The 19,288-nt window shown below is 37.5% G+C and overlaps 1 pseudogene; it reads right to left on the minus strand.

Moving 5' to 3' along the window:
* Nucleotides 1-7,277: 7,277 nt before the first annotated feature.
* On the minus strand, nt 7,278-9,224 carry LOC115689172 (beta-amyrin 6-beta-monooxygenase-like; annotated as a pseudogene).
* Nucleotides 9,225-19,288: the final 10,064 nt, after the last annotated feature.

The raw sequence follows: 19,288 nt of genomic DNA on the forward strand, positions 1-19,288 counted from the left end.
CCTCGCCAGGCCAGATCTGGTGAGGGCTTCGCTGCCCTCACCAGATCTAGGCAAGGGCTCGCATGCCCTCACCTAGAGATGACAAGGGTTGCCGGTCCTTGCTTGTGGCTAGATCCCTAAAAAAAAATAACAATAAAGAAAAGGGAATTAAAAAAAGCCATAAAAAATAAAAAAAAATGTTAAAATATTATTAAAAATGTCCACGTCAGCGCCAGCCGTGTCACATAAGACGACTGGCGTCATCGTCAGCAATTTCTGCCCAAAATTGACCGGATGGACTCAATTAGCAAATTGTCAAAAGGTTTATGACTCAATTAGTAAAATTGAAAGGTTTATGACCGAATTGGCAAAAGTGCAATAGGTTTAGTATTTTTTGGACAATTTTGCCCATGATTAATTGATGTCTCTCTTACGAACAATCTTATTTGGTTGGATTTGAGATCGTCTTCATTACTTGGTTAATGATCGCACGACGAAATGTTTTTACGATGTGGGCATAATCACTCTGAAGAAGATTGCCACTTTCTGATTAAGTAAAGACTTGGCATATTTCACATGGATCAAGTTCTCAAAAGGAGTACTCTGTGTAACTACACAAGATAGTGATTATTTAGTGATAGGCGTTTATTAATGAATCACTCTACATTGTCTCTTCAATTACTTTGCGGGATGTCCTAGATCAAACGAGGGACATCTTCACCAAGGCTCATTGTTGACATGTTTATTTTTGCCGACAAGTCAAATATTTGTCAACAAGAGAGAGATAATAATAGTAAGAAGAACAAAAATAATGAAAGGATGTAATTGCTCTTGGAAAGCTGCAAGGATTACAGCTCCTAACTTTCTTACGGTCTACAACCGCTTGACTGCCGAATGAAATAGGTGAACTAACAGAGTTGAGATTTTGGACTGGACAAGGTGCACTAGGCTCAAAGTTATCGAACCCGATTTGCTCGAAAGGTTGGTTAATTTAGAAGAACTGTATATGGAAGACAGTATTGATCAATGGGAGGCCAAGGATGATGCATTGAGAAGGAACTTCAGCCAGGCTGAGTTGAAGAATATGAAAAAGTTGAGCACTTTGTCCATTTTGCCAAATCTCTCAAGAGACCTGCCATTTGGGAAACTAAACAAGCATAAAATCCGAATTGGGGACATTTGGGATTGGTCGGGCGAATTCAAAGAATCCAGGACTTTAAAGTTCAAGGTTAAGGTAATCTTCATCATGAAGAGTTGGTGTAGAGACGCTTTGAGAAAACGCAAGGTCTCCACTTGGATGGTGTTGACTCCTTAATTTTTGCTGATAAGCCAAGCATACATTTTTGTAAAATAATAATAATAATAATAAAAAGAACAAAAATGAAAATGAAATAAACAAACAAATAAATAAATATAAAAAAAGGAAGAAGAAAGAAAAGAAAGAGAGAGTCCAATTAGGAATTAGAGCGGCCCATCTTGTTTCAGCCCATGCGTAAGCTCGTGGGAAGCCCAGTCCTCTCGACCCACAGAAAAGCCCAAGAGAGAGTCCAAGACAGTCCAATTAGGAATTAGATCACACTAGTCGTGGCCCAAGAAAGACAAATTACCTTGACTCTAAATTCTAAAAGAATTCAAAAAACTTTCTACGAATTACTATCTAATATCTTTGAATTCTAGACATTAAATCTACCTATCTGATATACATTGAGACATAGTGCGATCTGTGGACAGTCCTTTTTATAAAATACATACAATGTATTCCTCCGACAAGAAGAAATATTAAATTATATTCCTTTCACAACTAAACTAATACAATCACCGCCCTCATTGGCCTTTCAAAAGGGACTGCTTATTAGTTCCTAAGCTTTAGAATTTCTGAATCACAGGATCTTCATAGTGACAAGTGGAGAGCATACTTAGAACCGGGCTCACTGCGTTATGCTAACATATCATCCTAGGTTTCCAAATACTTACGGATTTTGAGGAAAAGAGGAAAGTGTTTAGAAAGTCATAAGAAGGAACTAGAGAACTCGAATTTTTCATAGTTCAATATTGTCTTAACTTCTGCAAGAAGTTGGCCGTTTATAGCCCAGGCCAGGTATACTACAGGTAATTGCACACTCACACTCTAGCATCCTCAGATGCTTTTGGAGTACAATAATTTAGGCTTCTGGCCAACAAAACTAAAATATATAAAAGCAATGCATACAGGTAGGATAACTATTTGAGCTCATAAGGCAAGCTCCTTTTGGCTATCTTCATCACTCTCAGTTCCGGGCCCCAAATATTTTGGATTAGTGCGCCTCTTTATGAAATGAATAAATCTTCTTCGAGGAAATTACAAAAATTGTCCTCGTACTATTACACTAATCTAGTTTTGGTTCCGGTACCATATCGCGTTATAGTTCAGTCTCCCATTTAATCTCCGACGCTAGTCTAAGGACAAAAATCAATTTTGCCGTCCAAATGTGGACAATCGTGAGCCACTGCCAACTGTATCAAAAAGCTTAAGATTTTAGAATAGTTGGCAGTGGTCTCATAAAATCTCTCAAATACGCTGAATCGGGACCATCAAATCCACATGTGGCGCCCGCATGTACAAATTTCTGAAAAAATTACACTTTTATGACCTTGTGATATTAGAAATGTTTAATTTTAGCCCTTGTACTTTGTTTAGTTACAGGAATAGTCATTATATTATATTTCAGTGAAAACTTAATTTCTTTCATCAAATATTAATGTGAAATACAATGAAAATGCAATTACACCATATGCAATAATTTTAACATCCTCATTTTCAGTATGGATCTACATAGAAGTATCCACTACAACTTTTACAAAAAAAAAATGTAGATAACTTTTAAGTATTCGAATTACTGCTTCAAGTAACTATTTTACATCAAATATGTTAGACCGGCTATAAGGGATCTTCGAATCATAGTATTAAAACATATTTGTATCCAACTGATTGTAAGGACTAGCTAATATTGTACGGAGGCCAGTAGTATCGAGTGCCAATCTCAAATCCTGTTATTAAGTAGATTTAAAAGAAGTTTCATAAATTACGAATAAAGCCATCAATATTAACTATAAAATCTCATACATATACAAGTCTCATTTGAAGTCATTAGGTGGTATGAAGACATGTCAAGATAATTGCATGAGGACTAATATTGTTGTGAAAACAAGACATAGGAACCAAATTTGAACATTCGCAAAAGTATGAGCACCGAAAGTGTAATTTTTTTCTGTACAGTTTATATAGAGAACTTCGTAGTACATTTTGTACATTAAAATTCTCACCACTCAGAAAAATATCACTAAGAAGTTTGTATCCACTGGTGATGGGACAGGATCGGATCGGATGGCTTGTAGCCAAGTTGACATTAACAGGAACTTATTAGATAAACAAGGTCCTTGGTTAAGTGACCTAAAAGTATAGTGATCAATAATGAAATTTACCTTAATTTTTTTATGTGGAGGAAATTAGAGAAGAGTAAGGACCATTCGAAATCTTCAAATTTAGAAAACGAGATAATGACATTAGAAGTGTCAAAAGTTGCGTACGTCGCTCACTTTAGTACTAAATTTTTTTTTTATCACTTAAGTGCCAAATTTTTTTAAAAACGACCATTTCAGTGACAACTCCGATCAGTTTGACCGGAAATTTGACGTGACCTTTTTTTATTAATATCTTAAGGTGATGTGGCTCGCCGAAGGTCTGAATCAGCATAAAAAGTCCAAATCGACGTCGTTTAACTAGTTTCATCTTTCCGTACAACCCAAAACGACGTTCATCTTCCTCTCTCTCTCTCTCCTCCGTATTTTTGTTTGAGCTCTGCAACATCACATGAAGGAGGAGGAGGGACTGGGCTTGCAGGCGGCGTTGGAGAAAGAAAATTGGCGGTGGGATTTGGCCTTGAGCTCACGCTTCTGCTGCTCGCGAAGCTTTTGGATTTGCTTTTGCTCGATCTTGGAGCGCTTCTCAATCGTCGGATTCAAAGTTTAATCGTGAGCAAATCGTGACAGAATGAGATGGATTTGTGACAAATAGAGATGATTTAAGGCTCTGCATACTATGTTTAGGCAAAGAAATACATTGAAATCAAGTTCGAAGCTTACCTTTTAAAACGCCTAGCATGTGTTTGACTATTTGCCTGAAAGAGCTAATAAAGTTGTTTACATGAAATTGATGTTCAGAGTTAAGATTGATTCACGATTTTTTCCTTGATAGCTAAAACCATGTTTAAATCTATGATTCCCTATGGTTTTATGGCATGTCCTTTGATTCCCGGCGCCGGTCGCAGATGACCACCTACACCGAAGTCCCTACCCATTTTCCGGCGATGCCCCCTCGTCAAGACCATTATCGTGAGATTCTTAGGCTGTGCATGACAACTTGTCAAACAGTGTTTGATTCTTTTCTTTTGTTCCCAGAATCAGTTTGGGAACAGAAATGTGTTTGTTTAATTTTTTGATTCTGGGCACAATTTTGTCAAAAATTGTTCCCAGAATCAGTTTTAGAGCAGAATCAAGAATAAAAAAAAGTAGCTTCTTGATTTTAGGAACAATTTTGAGAATCAATTTTTTTTTCTTCTTCCTTTTCTTGGTTTTTAATTTAGCTTTTAATGTCCGGCCCGAGGACCGCCCTCGCCGGATCTGACGAGAATAAAATATTTTAATAAAAAATATTATTAATAAAAAATATTTTACCGGCCATGGCCGGCGACCAGGGCATGACCATAAAAAAGAAAAAAATATATTTTTAATAAAAATATTATTAATAAAAAAAATATTTTACCTGCCATGGCCGGTGACCAGGCCATGGCAAAAAAAGAAAAAAATATATATTTTTAATAAAAATATTTTAATAAAAAATATTATTAATAAAAAAAATATTTTACCGGCCATGACCAGCAACTAGGCCATGGCCAAAAAAAATAAAAATGTATATTTTTAATAAAAATATTTTAATAAAAAAAATTATTAATAAAAAAATATTTTACAGGCCATGGCGGCGATCGTGCCATGGCCAAAAAAAAAAAAAAATATATTTTTAATAAAAATATTTTAATAAAAAAATATTTTACCAGCCATGGCCGGCGATCAGGCCATGGCAAAAAAAAAATAAAAATATATAATTTTAATAAAAAATATTATTAATAAAAAAATATTTTACCGGCCATGGCCGGCGACCAGGCCATGGTCCAAAAAGATAAAAATGTATATTTTAAATAAAAATATTTTAATAAAAAATATTATTAATAAAAAAAATATTATACCGGCCATGGCCGGCAACCAGGCCATGGCAAAAAAAATAAAAATATATATTTTTTAAAAAAATATTTTAATAAAAAAATTATTTTACCGGTCATGGCCGGCGACCAGGCCATGGCAAAAAAAAAGAAAAAATACTTTTAATAAAAATATTATTAATAAAAAAATATTTTACCGGTCATGGCCGGCGAGCAGGCTATGGCCAAGAAGGAGGAAAAGAAAAAAAGAAAAGAAAAAAAAGAAAGAAATATTAAAATATTTAAAAATATTATTAATAAAAAGAAATTTTGTGGCGTTACCAAACGCATTTCTGTTCTTTTTCTATTCTAGGGATGGAATTTTGGGCCGTTAACAAACGCCTTAAAATGCTTAGAATCAATTCCGGGCACAGAATCAAAAAGAATCATTTTTGAGCAGAATCTGTTCCTGGGCACAGAATCGTTGTCATGCGCAGCCTTATTAGCCGGCAAAAATGGTGACTGGCGTGATGTTTTGGTTGCGGTGGTCCGGTGATTGGCAGGGGCAAAGGTGAATTGGGGTTGGTCGTGAGAAAAGAAGAAAATGAAGAAGCAACAAGGGCGCGAAGGAGAGAAGAAAAGAAAAAAAAAAGAAAAAAGAAAAAAAATGACATGGAGGGAGAGGAGGAGAAATGTTCACATGGAAATACCATGTGGACCGATTTTTAAAAAAAAAATGCCAACTCATCTAAAGATTTTAATTAAAAAAGTCACGTATTAATTTTGACCAGAATTTCTCGCTGTTGGCACTTAAATAATCGTTTTTTTTTTTCTGTTTGACACTTAAGTAATCCGGCGAAAACTTTTAGAATTAAAGTGAGTGCCATACATAACTTTTAACACTTTCAGTGTTCTTCTCTCTCTAAAAAACATTCCAAATTGTCCGGTGCCAACAATTTGCACTATTTGAATTTTGAGGACTCTAGAAGTGTTGGATGGACCATTGCTCAAGGTCCAAGATGATAGAGGCAACCATATGTCCGAATTGATGGATGTGACATTTTGAAATCCCAACGGAGAGACATCCGATTTGAAAATGGGTTACCCAAAAGAGCAAAAAAATCGATTTGGCAAGAACCATCCAATTGAAAAAAACTTGATTGGGCAATTTCTTACTAAAGTCAGAACAAGACCGAGAAAAAATCTCGAAAAAATCGAAAGCTAATACTAGATTGGAGCTTCCTTCCGGTCAAAGTCAGAACTTCAAGCTGCAATTTGGTTATTGACAGAAAAGCAACAGAAGTGCACTTGAACTCAAATATACTAAAAACGAACTGTTTTCCAATATTACAACCATTTTTTCACCCAAAAAGCATATAGGAACCATGCAAGGATACTAACATCAAAGATGCAATTAGGTTTAAAGTATATTGGAAAACCTAATATAAAGTTGAAAACGAACATTAGAGCTTTCAACAATTTTCCAAAAATATAACTAAACTAAAGTATTTAATAGTTAGTTATAGGGCACGAGGAAGAGAGGAACATAGAGTGGATTCCTTAATAATCACAATATCGAGTATTGCGGTTAAATCTAAACTAGAACATAAAACGACTTCATGGAGTATAGAGAAAAAACACTACAAAAAGAGGACATCAATAGTAAATTAGAACAAGTACCTACAGAACATCGATAGAACAGAATATTCACCTTGAATATCAAAACTGCAGTTACACAAACATTCATGAATTAGATGATTTTCAGACTTGACCATTTGGAAATGCAATGGAACAAAGTTAGGCCAAAAAATAAATAGACAAATAAGGTGAGGGAAGAGAAAACTCTCATGAGTATACCAGATAATTAGGAGTCTTAGGAAATGGTTTTCACATATAAAAACCTAGAACTACCTGATTTTGTCTCAAGCCAACCGGGTTTGACTCGGCCACCAAAAAAAAAAAAAATCGGGTTCGACTCAGCCCATACCAAAAATTCTCTCACGCCTCTCATTTGATTACGTCTAGGCCAAGTGGACAAGCGAAGATATATGTGCTCGATGAACATAACAAAATAAAGTTTCAACTGATTTCATATAATTGAAGGTTACATGTCAACATTGTACGTCACTTATTCTTACATACAACAACTTTTACTAGATCGACCGAACATTTGTAAGTCTAGGAATGAGGAACGATAAAGCAATAACTCAACTAAAATAAAGATGGTGTACTTGCAGCTTACATATGAGATATGACTACTCGAGCACAAGTTCTCAATAGCATGAAGACATAAGTAAGCTAGGTTATTAGTTATGGGGTAGAAGGCGAATAAGAAGACCATTAGCGGGGACTGGTGAGGGATTGTAGATGAATTTTTCATCCAGATTGACCTTCTTGGGCTTGAATTTGGTCACGAGATTGTGTATGAAAATGAGCATTTCGAGCCGAGCATACTCTTTTCCGGGGCACATTCGACGTCTGCCTCCGAAGGGAGCAAAGGTGAAAGGTGCGGGTCCATTTCCTTCAAACTTTGAGGGATCGAATTTCTCAGGATCAGGAAAGTACTTGGGGTTCTTGTGAGTTGTATACACTGTCCAAAATGTCTGCAAGACAAAATTTCAAGAAGATCAATGCATATTATGATTAATAGAGGAATCTATGTATGGATACATTGGGTATAAATAACAAGAAAAAAGGTCATAAGTAAACATCTACCTTCCATCCTTTTGGAATTGTGTAACCGGCAAAAGTGAAGTCCGTAATTGCCTCTCTGAATGCCCCTTGTGCAGGTGGAGTTAGCCTCATTGACTCACAAGCCACGTTCCAAGAATACTTCGTCTTCTGGATATCGTCCCAGTTCAGTAATTCACCCGAGGCTTTAGATTTTGCAATCTCCATTTGTTCTGTTGACGTGAAGCAAGTGAGTTAAGTATATGCAAACTGCATTGGTTTCACTTCAAAAGCACATAATAACTAGAAGAGTTACCTTTGTAAACTTTCTCATAGATGTGGGGCAAGGAAGCCAAATAGTTCACTAGTACAGTGATGGATGTACTCGTGGTGTCATGACTTGCAATGAGCAATCCAATAATCTTGTTGGACACATCCATTTCGTAATAAACACTATCGTCATCATCTGCTTCGGTGAGCAATCGAGACAACAAGTCCCTCGCATTTGCATCTTTTCCCTTCGAAGTCTCGTTCTTCCTTTGTCTTATAATGTTCAGAAGCACTTGCCTTATGGCTTTTCCTCCTTCAACTGCTTTGTTGAATGACGTGCCTGGAATATTGATAGGTATAGAAGTGAATCCCGGAGCAATACGAGCAAATGGGTCTGCAAATTTCGACACGACCTTTGGGTCCTTGATATGCATGAACAAACGACACGCCAAAGCGAAGGTATAATTCTTTGTCAAAGGAAACACCTTCACTTCTTTATAAGGAGACCAGTCACTCTCCAGGCGATCCCTAGTCATGGAGTCCGTGATAGGTATGTTGGAGAGCCTCCGGCTTCAAAAACTCTGGCAAGAAGCTACGCATTTTCTTGGGGTCATCCTTGTTGAACTTCTCCATGGTTTCGGGGAAGATGGTGACCTTCTTCATGGAGGTGGGCCACCAGGTGGTGATGTACTTGTTCTGGCCAGAGAACAAGAACTTGTTGCCAGAAGTGCCGCAGAACACGGCCATGTCGTCCCTGAGCAGCGAGGTACGGAAGACCTCCGGGGAGTACTTGGCCGTGCGGTCATTTATGAACTTCTCGGGGTGGCCGCTCTTTGCGGCGCTGGCAAAATCTAGGGATTCACCAATGATGGGCCAACCCTTTTTGCCAGGCGGTAGGTTAGGAGCAGAGGATTTCTTTCGGAAGACGAGGAAGAGAAGGTAAAGAGAGATGTAGAGGATGGAGAGGTAAAGAAACAGCTGGGTATAGAAATCCATCTTCCTCTTCTTCTTCTACTCAGAATGCAGATGCTAATACTGAGAAGAGAAGAGAAGGCTAATGTGGAGGATGAAGAGAGGTGGCAAGACTGGCTACTTATAGCGTCGAGTCCGTTGTTCCCCTTTCGGCTAGCTCGCGTTCAACTTTGTTCCGTTTCACCTCAAGATAATGACAAGTCAGTATAATTTCCATTTTGAAGAGAAATTTGTTCTAGCCAAATTAAAAAAATATAATATCGTTGACGTGACATGGCATAGCAAGACAATAAGATTTTTATCAATTATAAAAAGATATCTCTAATGAAGTTTCTTTTTTAAAGAAATTATCCTCACTTTTCCAATAACATGTTATTGACGTAATACATACTTTCTCTGATTTGGAGGTAGATTGGTTGAATTTATCCCTCGCGTCCCATCTATCATTCCCTAGAAAAAAGAGATTTTGGTTGACATAGATTCTATAAATTATATGTCATGATTTCATCATATTAAATTCTAGACTAGCAATTAAAAACCGGATCTGAACCCGGAAGTTATAACTATTGAGAGAGATCCATCGTAATGGTGAGCGCGAGCAAATCAAGATATGGTATGAAAAATTTAATAAGGACTAAAACCATGTGCAAGCTATATACTTTTAAAACCGCATCAAGTTAAAAATCAAGTGACAATATCAAGGCAAATGAGCATTAATTATATCGGTCAAATGGTAATGCTTTTCTTTATTTTTTTTCCTTCTTTTTATGTATTAGTGGGGACGAACACTGCAGAATACTTCCATGTTCTTGTTCTCTTGTTTCGTATAAATCACTAAAAAATTTTGCGTTATTCTCACTGTAAAATATGCTTTTTTAATCGAATTATTGTCACCTATATGTACCATCTTGAAATTATCAATTATTATGTTTTTTTTTTGAATAAGCGAGGTGTCCGCGCGGCCGGTGAGCTAGGGCTCAAACCAAAAAGTGGTTGTAATATTGAAAAAAAGGGAAGAATTACTAAAAAAGTTATAAACCTATTGCAAATGCAAAAGGTTTAGGACTCAATTGGAAAAGAAAAAAAAAAGGTTTATGACTGAATTGACACAATTGCAATAGATTTATGACTTTTTTGGTAATTTTCCCTCGAAAAAAGTATTAAGGTATTTGAATTCAAGAGCAATTTGAATGATTATTTGTCAACTGCTATATAACAGAGAGAATGGTTGATATCTAGAATACAAGAGCACAAACATCATTGTCATTTTAGCCACCCTGTGAGTTATGGAATAGAACCTTTACATGGAGTTTATGTCAGAATGCTCTTCCTACTAGAGAAAATTTGTGCAGAAGGAAGATATTGCCTGACGATACATGCTCCTTGTGCAACCAAGAGGCTAAGACAATAGAGCACTTGTTTTTGCTTTGTCCATGGATTTTGCAGATTTGGGCAAACCTTGCACTACAAATCGAGATTTCACGGAGAGGATTGTGGCAAATTGAAGAATGGTCCCTAAAATTCAGTACAAAAACAAAGAACCTTCCATCCTTCGAAACCATCCATCTAGAGGGCAAGCAACGATTTTATATTTCGGCTCCGCTGCCCTAACCTAGCTAATTTTGTAGAATCGGCACAGATTATGCTCAGAAATTGGTGTAAATGGAAATATGAACAATCAGAGCACAATTCAGGAATATATAACCTACCTTGAAGTTGGATTCCCACAAAGGAACGACCTTTAAAGGTGAACTTCGACGGCTCCTTTGTCGAAGGTTCGACTTGGGGTTCCTTTGCCTGCGTCGTCCGTTATGCGTTGGGAGCGTTGGTGGCGGGCGTGGTGAGCTCGAGTCTGGCGTCGTCAGCTCTGCAAACTAAATCCCTAGCTTCGGTTGCTACTCTCTCTTTCTCTCCTCAGATCCATGAAGAACAAAGTGGTTGTACCCGAATAAGATAGTTCAGCTGTATTTACCATAAAAATCATAGGCTATGTTTAGCCACTATACTATACTCTTCTTTATTTAAGGAGAATGAATCACCCCTAAAAAGCAAAGTCGAATGGGGACTTCTACAGTGGAAGTAGGCTTCCAAGGAACCTTTCCTTTGGCGACTAAGCTACGTAAAACCATTGTTCATCTTCTCTTTTCATTGTCTTTTTCATCTTCATATTAACTCGCTATAATCTCCATCGATATAAATAATTGGTTAGTTTTTCAAATTATAACTACCCAGTCAACGATGATGAAAGAGAATAGTGAAGAAAAACAATAGACAAATTGTTAACCATATAATTTTCTTTTGGATTACTCTAGCTTTGGAAAATTTGTCCAAAAATAATTAAACCTATTGCAACTTTATCAAGTCGGTCCTAAATCTCTTAATTGTACCAATTTTTTTTTGTCATATAATTGTGCCAACCGATCGATGATGCATAGGATGACATAAACATGTCCCACTTTCTCAATCATGTTACGCTCGTAGATAAGATTTAGTCCACTAGGTTGCTTTCTTTTGTCTCTTTTCTTTTTTTTTCCAGATGGTCTAGAAGTTGACGTCGTGGATTGAAGATGTTGAGTTCACATCTTATAATAAACTCGCTTTAACAAAGATAGCAAGCCGACAAACTGAATCCACATACGTGTATATCCAAGGACTTTACTAGAGTAGCAGTTTTTGGGTTATTGTTAGAATCACTGCATACTGTGAGTTACGAATTCTCAAATGAGTAGACCCCACAATAATTTTCAATAACTTGTTATTTATTTTTTTGTGACCTAAAACAGACTATTATTCTCACAGTAAACTAATGACAGTCACATCAGCATTTCTCTATATGCAATGCTAACATGAGTTCATATCTTATGAAATTATTTATGCTCGTCAACTCTGGCATGTGGATTGAAGAGCAATGCATGGTAACTGTCCTTTGTTCCGTGGTGTTCCTTTCCAGGAAGGTTGGTTCTCTAAGTTATTTCTAGTGTGAATAAAGTAAGATAATGGTGTATGATTCCAATGTGTAATAGACGCCTTCAAGAAATGTAACCGTAAAGATTAATGTAATTAATTAACCACGTTCTTCGTGTCCTGTGGAAATGCTGTGCAATATCTGCATTTTCTGGAAAATCTGCAATTTTCAAAGTATATAGCTCGCCAATATTGACCAAATACCTTATGAACACACAAGAGCACATGGTTTTTGTCCCTTTTTTTTTTTTTCAATTTTAATCTCACCAGGCACACCTCCAAGATCGCTGAACAGACTGTGATCTTCTCATTGAGGATGGCTGTGCACTTATAAAACCATATTATTATCTAGTTCAGAAATAAATAATTTCATCTAAAACGTTGATAATAATAATAAATTGCTGTTTGTAGTATCAAGCCAGGATGGAACACCTTCCTTTTCCCACTATTTTTCCGTTGTCGTACTACGAGGCAGTTTTTATTTAATCTTTTTCCCATCTTTAACATGTGACCGCTATAGACATATGCCAAAGTTCATTTGCACGATTACATGCATGTGACAAGGAATAACTAGAAATATTGCACGTTTAATTATTTCATACAACTAAAATTTTTGTGCCACATCTTGATTTGCACGTAGTCAAAATTAAGATGGATATGTTAGAACATTTAAATATAAAATCACATTTCATATAACAAGTTAAGATTTTAGAGTTGTAGGCACCGATCCACAAAATTTTACAGGTTCTCTCTCAAATAACAATAATTTTCCGATTCAAAACCAACTTTTAAGGAAAAGACTCAATTTAATACGGTGATATCATGACATATTACTTATAGAATGAGGCTCAATCAAATTCTATTTTTTAGGAAATGATAGATGGGACATGAGGCATGAATTGAACAAATTTACATCGAAATTAGAGAAAATATGTATTACTTCAATAGGGTGTCATTGTAAAAGGGGAAAATTACCAAGAAAGTCATGAACTTATCGTACATATGTCAATTTAATATTAAACCTTTTGATTTGGCCAATATAGTCCAAAACATTTTGATAATTTTCCAATTTAGTGCTTCCGATCAATTTTGGCCTGAAATCGCTGACATAGACACTATTTGTTCACGTGCTACGGTCGGCGTTAATGTGAACAATTTTTATAATTTTTTTATAATTTATAATTTTTTTTTGTCATTGTGGCCAACTAGGGTTCACCTCACTAGTGAGGGCTTTGGCCCTCACTGGCCACAATGAAAAAAAGAAAATAAAAAATAAAAAAACTATACAATAAAATATTCAAATTTCTTTTAAAAAATTGCAAAAATTATCTACGTTAGCTCCGGCCGTCTTAAGTAACATGGCCGGCGTCCACATCAATTTGGCCAGAAAGACTAAATTGGTAAATTGTCAGAAGGTTTATGACTAAATTGACCAAATTGAAAGGATTAGGTTTGAATTAGCATCCATATAATATTTTTAGGACTTTTTTTTTGTAAATTTTCCTTGGAAAAAGTGAGGATATTTTTTCTAAAAAAATTAAATAAGAAACTTAATTTCACCCGAGTTATAATTTTATTTAATGAATATAATGTTGTTGAGTTTCTATGTCAAGTCATGCCAACAATACGATATTCGTTTTATCTAGCTAGAAGCAAATTTCTCAAACACTTCAATTTGCATTTCAATTTGCAATCCATGGGAAAAGTCTCAAGTCTTGAAATAACGTTTTTTTTTTATGGGAGTTTGAGTAATTAGGTTAACGTGAAAAGTTGCCACGATACCATTATATAAAAAAATTACGAGGGTCCTTGTTATAAGTGGCCTTTACTACAATATTTTAGGAGCTTTTTTTTGTTGGGGGGGGGGGGGGGGGGGGGTGTGGAACAGGTCCTATTTATAAATGAAAATGGCCGCTAAAATATTCAATATATTTTTATATACCACATAAAAAATATATTATATTTTGAAACATAGTGAGACCAATGAGAAGAAATCTTACGAAGCAAAAGAATGAAAGGAAAAGCAAGTCTTCTTTTGCCCAGCCAAAAGAATCAAATGATATATACAATGTGGAAAATTAGATAATATAATATCGTACTATCTACATTCTTCTTGGCCAGGTCCTATTTTTCTTGGTCATGAGAGCGATCTGCGGCCGAAGACAAGGTTGGAGATATTAAAGGCCACTTGTTAGCTACAAGCCAGGCTATGACTTTTTCAGCCTTCTTTTACTTTTGACTTCAATTCGAAACACTTGTGTGTTCACGAGTTCTACGTGGACGGCATAATTAATCTTGAAAAAAAATGACAGATTTGGTGAGTCTTGTACACAATCATTTCAGGAAAGTTTCGACATCAACTTTGAATCGAAGATAAGACAGACCATTCCAATTGGTCCCTTTCATTTGATGTGTGTGTGAAATTGCTGCCCCAGAACTATGTGCATGTGCACATTTTCTGAGCTGTTCGTGTATGAATCTCTTACCTTGGAATATTGTGAGGTATCAATAATTAAGTGGTGTCTCTCTTACGAGCAATCTTTCTTTTCTTGGATTGAGATCCTCTTGATAACTTGGATAATGATCGCATGATGAAACATTTTTACGATATAGGCATAATCACTCTTATGAAGATTGCTACTTTCTGGTTATATATAGACCCGACACATTCCTCAGGAATCAAGTTCCTGAAAGGAGTACTCTGTGTGCACACAAAAGATAGTGATCATTTAGCGACAAGTGTTTATTAATGAATCACTCTACGTTGTCTCTTCAATTACTTTGCAACTTTGGGACGTCCCATATCAAACAAGCGATGTCTTCACCAAGGCTCATTGTTGACATGTTAATTTTTGCAGACAAGTCAATCATACAATTTTGATTGTATAAAATAATAGTAGTAGTTAAAAGAACAAAAAAAATGATAAAAAAATAAAAAGATGCGACTGCTTTTGAAAAGCTAAAAGGATTGCAGCTTCTTTCTTTCTTACACTGTACAATCACTTGGTCGTTGAAAGAAAAAAGTGAACTAAAAGAGTTGAGATTTTTGGACTTGAAAGGGTGCACCAGGCTCAAAGTTATTGAATCCGGCATGCTTGAATTGGTTAATTTAGAAGAACTCTATATGAAGGATAGTTTTGACCGGTGGGAGGCCAAGGATGAAGCACCGTGAAGGAATTTCGACCTGGCTTGGTTGAAGAACATGAATAAGTTGAGCACCTTGTCCATGTCGCCAATCTCTCAAGAGACCTGCCATTTGGGAAATTGCGAATTGGAGACATTTGGGACTGGTTGGGCGAATTCAAAGAATCCAGAGGGCTCAAAGCTACATTCAGGCAATCTTCTTCATGAATAGCTGGTATAGAGATGCTCGGAGAGAACGCAAGGTCTTCACTTAAATGGTGTTGACACCTTAATTTTTGCTGAATTGCCAAGCATACATTTTTGTAAAAAAAATAATAGCAATAGTAAAGAGAACAAAGAGTGAAAAAACAAATGGAAAACTATATAAAAAAAAGAAGAAGAAAAGAAAAGAAAGAGGGAGTCCAAGTAGGAGTCAGATCGGCCCATCTTGCTTCAGCCCACGCGCAAGCTCGTGAGGATGTAACCCATTTGTCCTAGTCGCGGCCCAGACCTCAAAATGTGATTTTGTTACTTATTAGCAGCAGTATATTGGCCATTGTTTTTACCAAATTACCTCGACTCTAAATTCTAAAAGAATCCAAAATACTTCCTACAAATTACCATCTAATTTCTTTGAATTCTAGACATTAAATCCATCTATATGATAAACAATAAGACACAGCGCGATCTGTGTACGGTCCTATTATAAAATACATATAATGTAGTCACTCCAAAAAAACAAGGATTTAACTACGAAATTTGCGACAAAAAATTTGGCAAAATTCGTGGCTAAACGAATTTGCAACGACTTTTGCGACGAAAAAATTTTCGTCGCTAATTCGGCGTCGCAAAATTTAGCGACGAAAAATTTCAATTTTCGTCGCTAAATTGCGATGGAATTTATTCGTGGCAAAATTCATTTCCAATTATTCGTTTCCAATTATTCGTGGCAAAATTCGTCGCTAATTTTTGTGGCAAAATTCGTCACTATTTTGGCACGAAATTTTTTTTTAGGTCAGTAATTTGTGACAAACTTATTCGTGGCAAAATTCGTCGCTAATTTTTTGTGGCTAATTTGGCATAAAAATTTTATTTTTTGGTCAAAAATTTGTAACGAACTTATTCGTGGCAAAATTCGTCGCTAATTTGCCACGAAAAATTTTGACTTTTTCCATGAACATTGTTTCGGAACGAATTTAGCGACGAATTTTTATTAAGTCTTTAGCGACGAATATTTATTAATTTTTTAGCGACGAACTCTACGACGAATATTGTTTATGGATGATTTCGATTTTAAATCTAATTAACAACAAAATTAATTTCTAAAATTTATATTTAACATCGATCATGCATTTAATAACATCAAAATATTATAATGATATGAAAATGAAATACATTCATCAACATTTTCCACAAGATTAACATAAATATTTTTCTTTACGGTATACATAATGAGAAAATAAATAATCTTGAACACTTTAAAGCACATGCTTAAACATCCTAGGGTTAAGCAAAATTAGCGACGAATTTTGTAGCAGCGTGGCCGCCCCCAGCCCAGCCTCTACTCGCGGCGTGGCCACCCACCACTGCCCCTGCCACTGCTCGTGGCGTGGTCGGCCGGCCCTCCCGGCCCGCGCTGCGGTGTGGGCTGTCTGCCCACCGCTTGTGGGTCGGCCGATGCCGCCTGTCTCCTTCAGCTCGCCGCTCGTCCATTTGCCGTCCATTCCCGCAAACCCACCGCCACTAACCGCCGACGCTCTCCCCGTCCGCTCCCCCCCAGCAGCTGCTCGCGGCGTGGCTGCCCGACACCAACGCTGCTCTTCCAATGCAGCTCGTCGCTCGTCCAATCGCTCGTCTCCTCACCCCGCTCATCACAAATCGACGCCCTCTGCCACCCGCTGCTCGGACATCTTGAAGACCCAGCTCGAAGAAGAGCAGCGACCGAAGCGCAGATCTGTCCGAGGGGGAGAGGGGAGAGAGGGGGGGGGGGGGGGGAGAGAGCACTCACCTGAATTGACCTCTTCTTCCTTGCTCTCCTTCTCTTCCGGGCGTTGTCCCCGTCGTCATCTTCGGCGGACGGAGGCGAACGAGCGCGGTAAAGGAGCGGGCTGTTGTGGCTGGCCGGAGGCAGCTCGGGGGCTATTCCCGGCGTGAAATGGCTGCTGGTGGTGGCGGCTGGACAGCAGCGGAGGCGGATCCGGCGAGAGGTGCAACACGCGCGCGGATTGGGCGAACCGGCGACGGCTGCTGGGGTGCGGTTGGTGAGGGCTGCTCGGACAGAAAGTGAGGCCGAGAAGGGTGGTGGTTGGCGTGTTGGACCGCGGCGGTGAGCGGCGAGGACGGACGCGGGCGGGCGGGCGAGTGACGCAACTCACCTTGGCTGGAAAACAATCGGCGACGGGAGGTTGGGCGCGGCTGGGGGCACTTACTCGACTATTTTTTTTCCGTGGCTAAATCCGTGGCCAATTAGAGCCACGGATTTAGCCACGAAAATAAAGTCTCGCGGCACTAACCCGATTATTTTTTTTTCCGTGGCTAATGGATTTAGCCACGGAAATTAAGTATTGCCACATTTCCCTACTATAATTATTTCCGTGGCTAATTAGCGCTAATTTGCGACGGAATTTGTGGCAAAAAATTTTCTGTGGTTAATTTGAGACGAAAAAAAATTCGTGGCTAATTTAGCCACGAAAATAAAGTCTCACGGCACTTACCTGACTATTTTTTTTCCGTGGCTAAATCCGTGGTCAATTAGCCACAGATTTAGCCACGAAAATAAAGTCTCGCGGCACTAACTCGATTATTTTTTTTTCCATGGCTAAATCCGTGGCTAATTAGCCACGGATTTAGCCACGGAAATTAAGTATCGCCACATTTCCCTACTATATTTATTTCCGTGGCTAAATCCGTGGCTAATTAGCCACTGATTTAGCCACGAAAATAAAAAATAGTCGGGAAAGTGAAGCGAGAGTTTATTTTCGTGGCTAAATTAGCCACGAATTTTTTTCGTCGCAAATTAGCCACGGAAAATTTTTTGTCGCAAATTAGCGACGGAAAATTTTTCGTCGCAAATTAACAACGAATTTTTTTTTCGTCGCAATTAGCGACGAATTTAGTTTTCGTCGCAAATTCCGTCACAAATTAGCAACGAATAATTTTTCGTCGCTAATTTTTTGTGGCTAAATCCTTATTTTTTTGTAGTGAGTCCTCTGATAAGAAGAAATATTAAATTATATTCCGTTTGTAATTGAACCAATACAATTGCGCCCCTCCTTGGCCTTTCAAAAGGGACTGCTTATGATCCACTGGAGAGCATAATTGGAACCGGGCTCATTGTGTTATGCTAATTATATCATCCTAGGTTTTCTAATATCGATGCATTTGAGGAAAAGAGGATAGTGTTTAGAAGGTCGCAAGAAGGAAGTAAAGGACTCGAATTTTTCAAAGTTCAATCTTGTTCAACTTCTGAAATAATACAGGTAATTGCACACTCCCACTCTAGCATCCTTTGGAGTGCCATAAATTAGGCTTATGGCCAACAAAAAGTAAATTACATAGAAGCAAAGCGTACAGTAATAATACAAGTAATTGCACACTCACACTCTAGCATCCTCGCCCAGGCCACGAGGGTTGAGCCCTCGCCGGCCCTCGCCCGTGGCCGGTTACCGGCCATGGCCGAGTACCAGCCACAGGCTAAAGGAAGAGAAGGAAAAAAAAAACGAAAAAGGGAAAATTTAAAAAATATTAAAAATTCAAAACATTTTCAAAATATTATTAAAATTATCCATGTCAGCATTGATTGTCTGTCGGCCATGTCACTTAGGACGGCTAGCGTCCTCGTTAGCGATTTTTGGCCTAAATTGGCTGGATTGACTGATTTGGTACAAATGTGAAAATGTTTAGTATTAAATTGATCAATAAGTTTAATACTTTTTTGGTACTTTTCCCTGGAGCGTCACTATAGGTTTTTATTCTTTTGGGGAAGGGAGAGGGGATTGGACATGAGAAAGAGATGGTTGGTAGAAATATTATCTGATACTAGTCGCATTTAGCATGTGTCGATCTTACCTCTACAA

Source organism: Syzygium oleosum, unplaced genomic scaffold, assembly GCF_021117445.2.
Source record: "Syzygium oleosum isolate NSW1041296 unplaced genomic scaffold, Sole_v2.1 Sole_v2.14, whole genome shotgun sequence".
Classification (NCBI taxonomy): Eukaryota; Viridiplantae; Streptophyta; class Magnoliopsida; order Myrtales; family Myrtaceae; genus Syzygium; species Syzygium oleosum.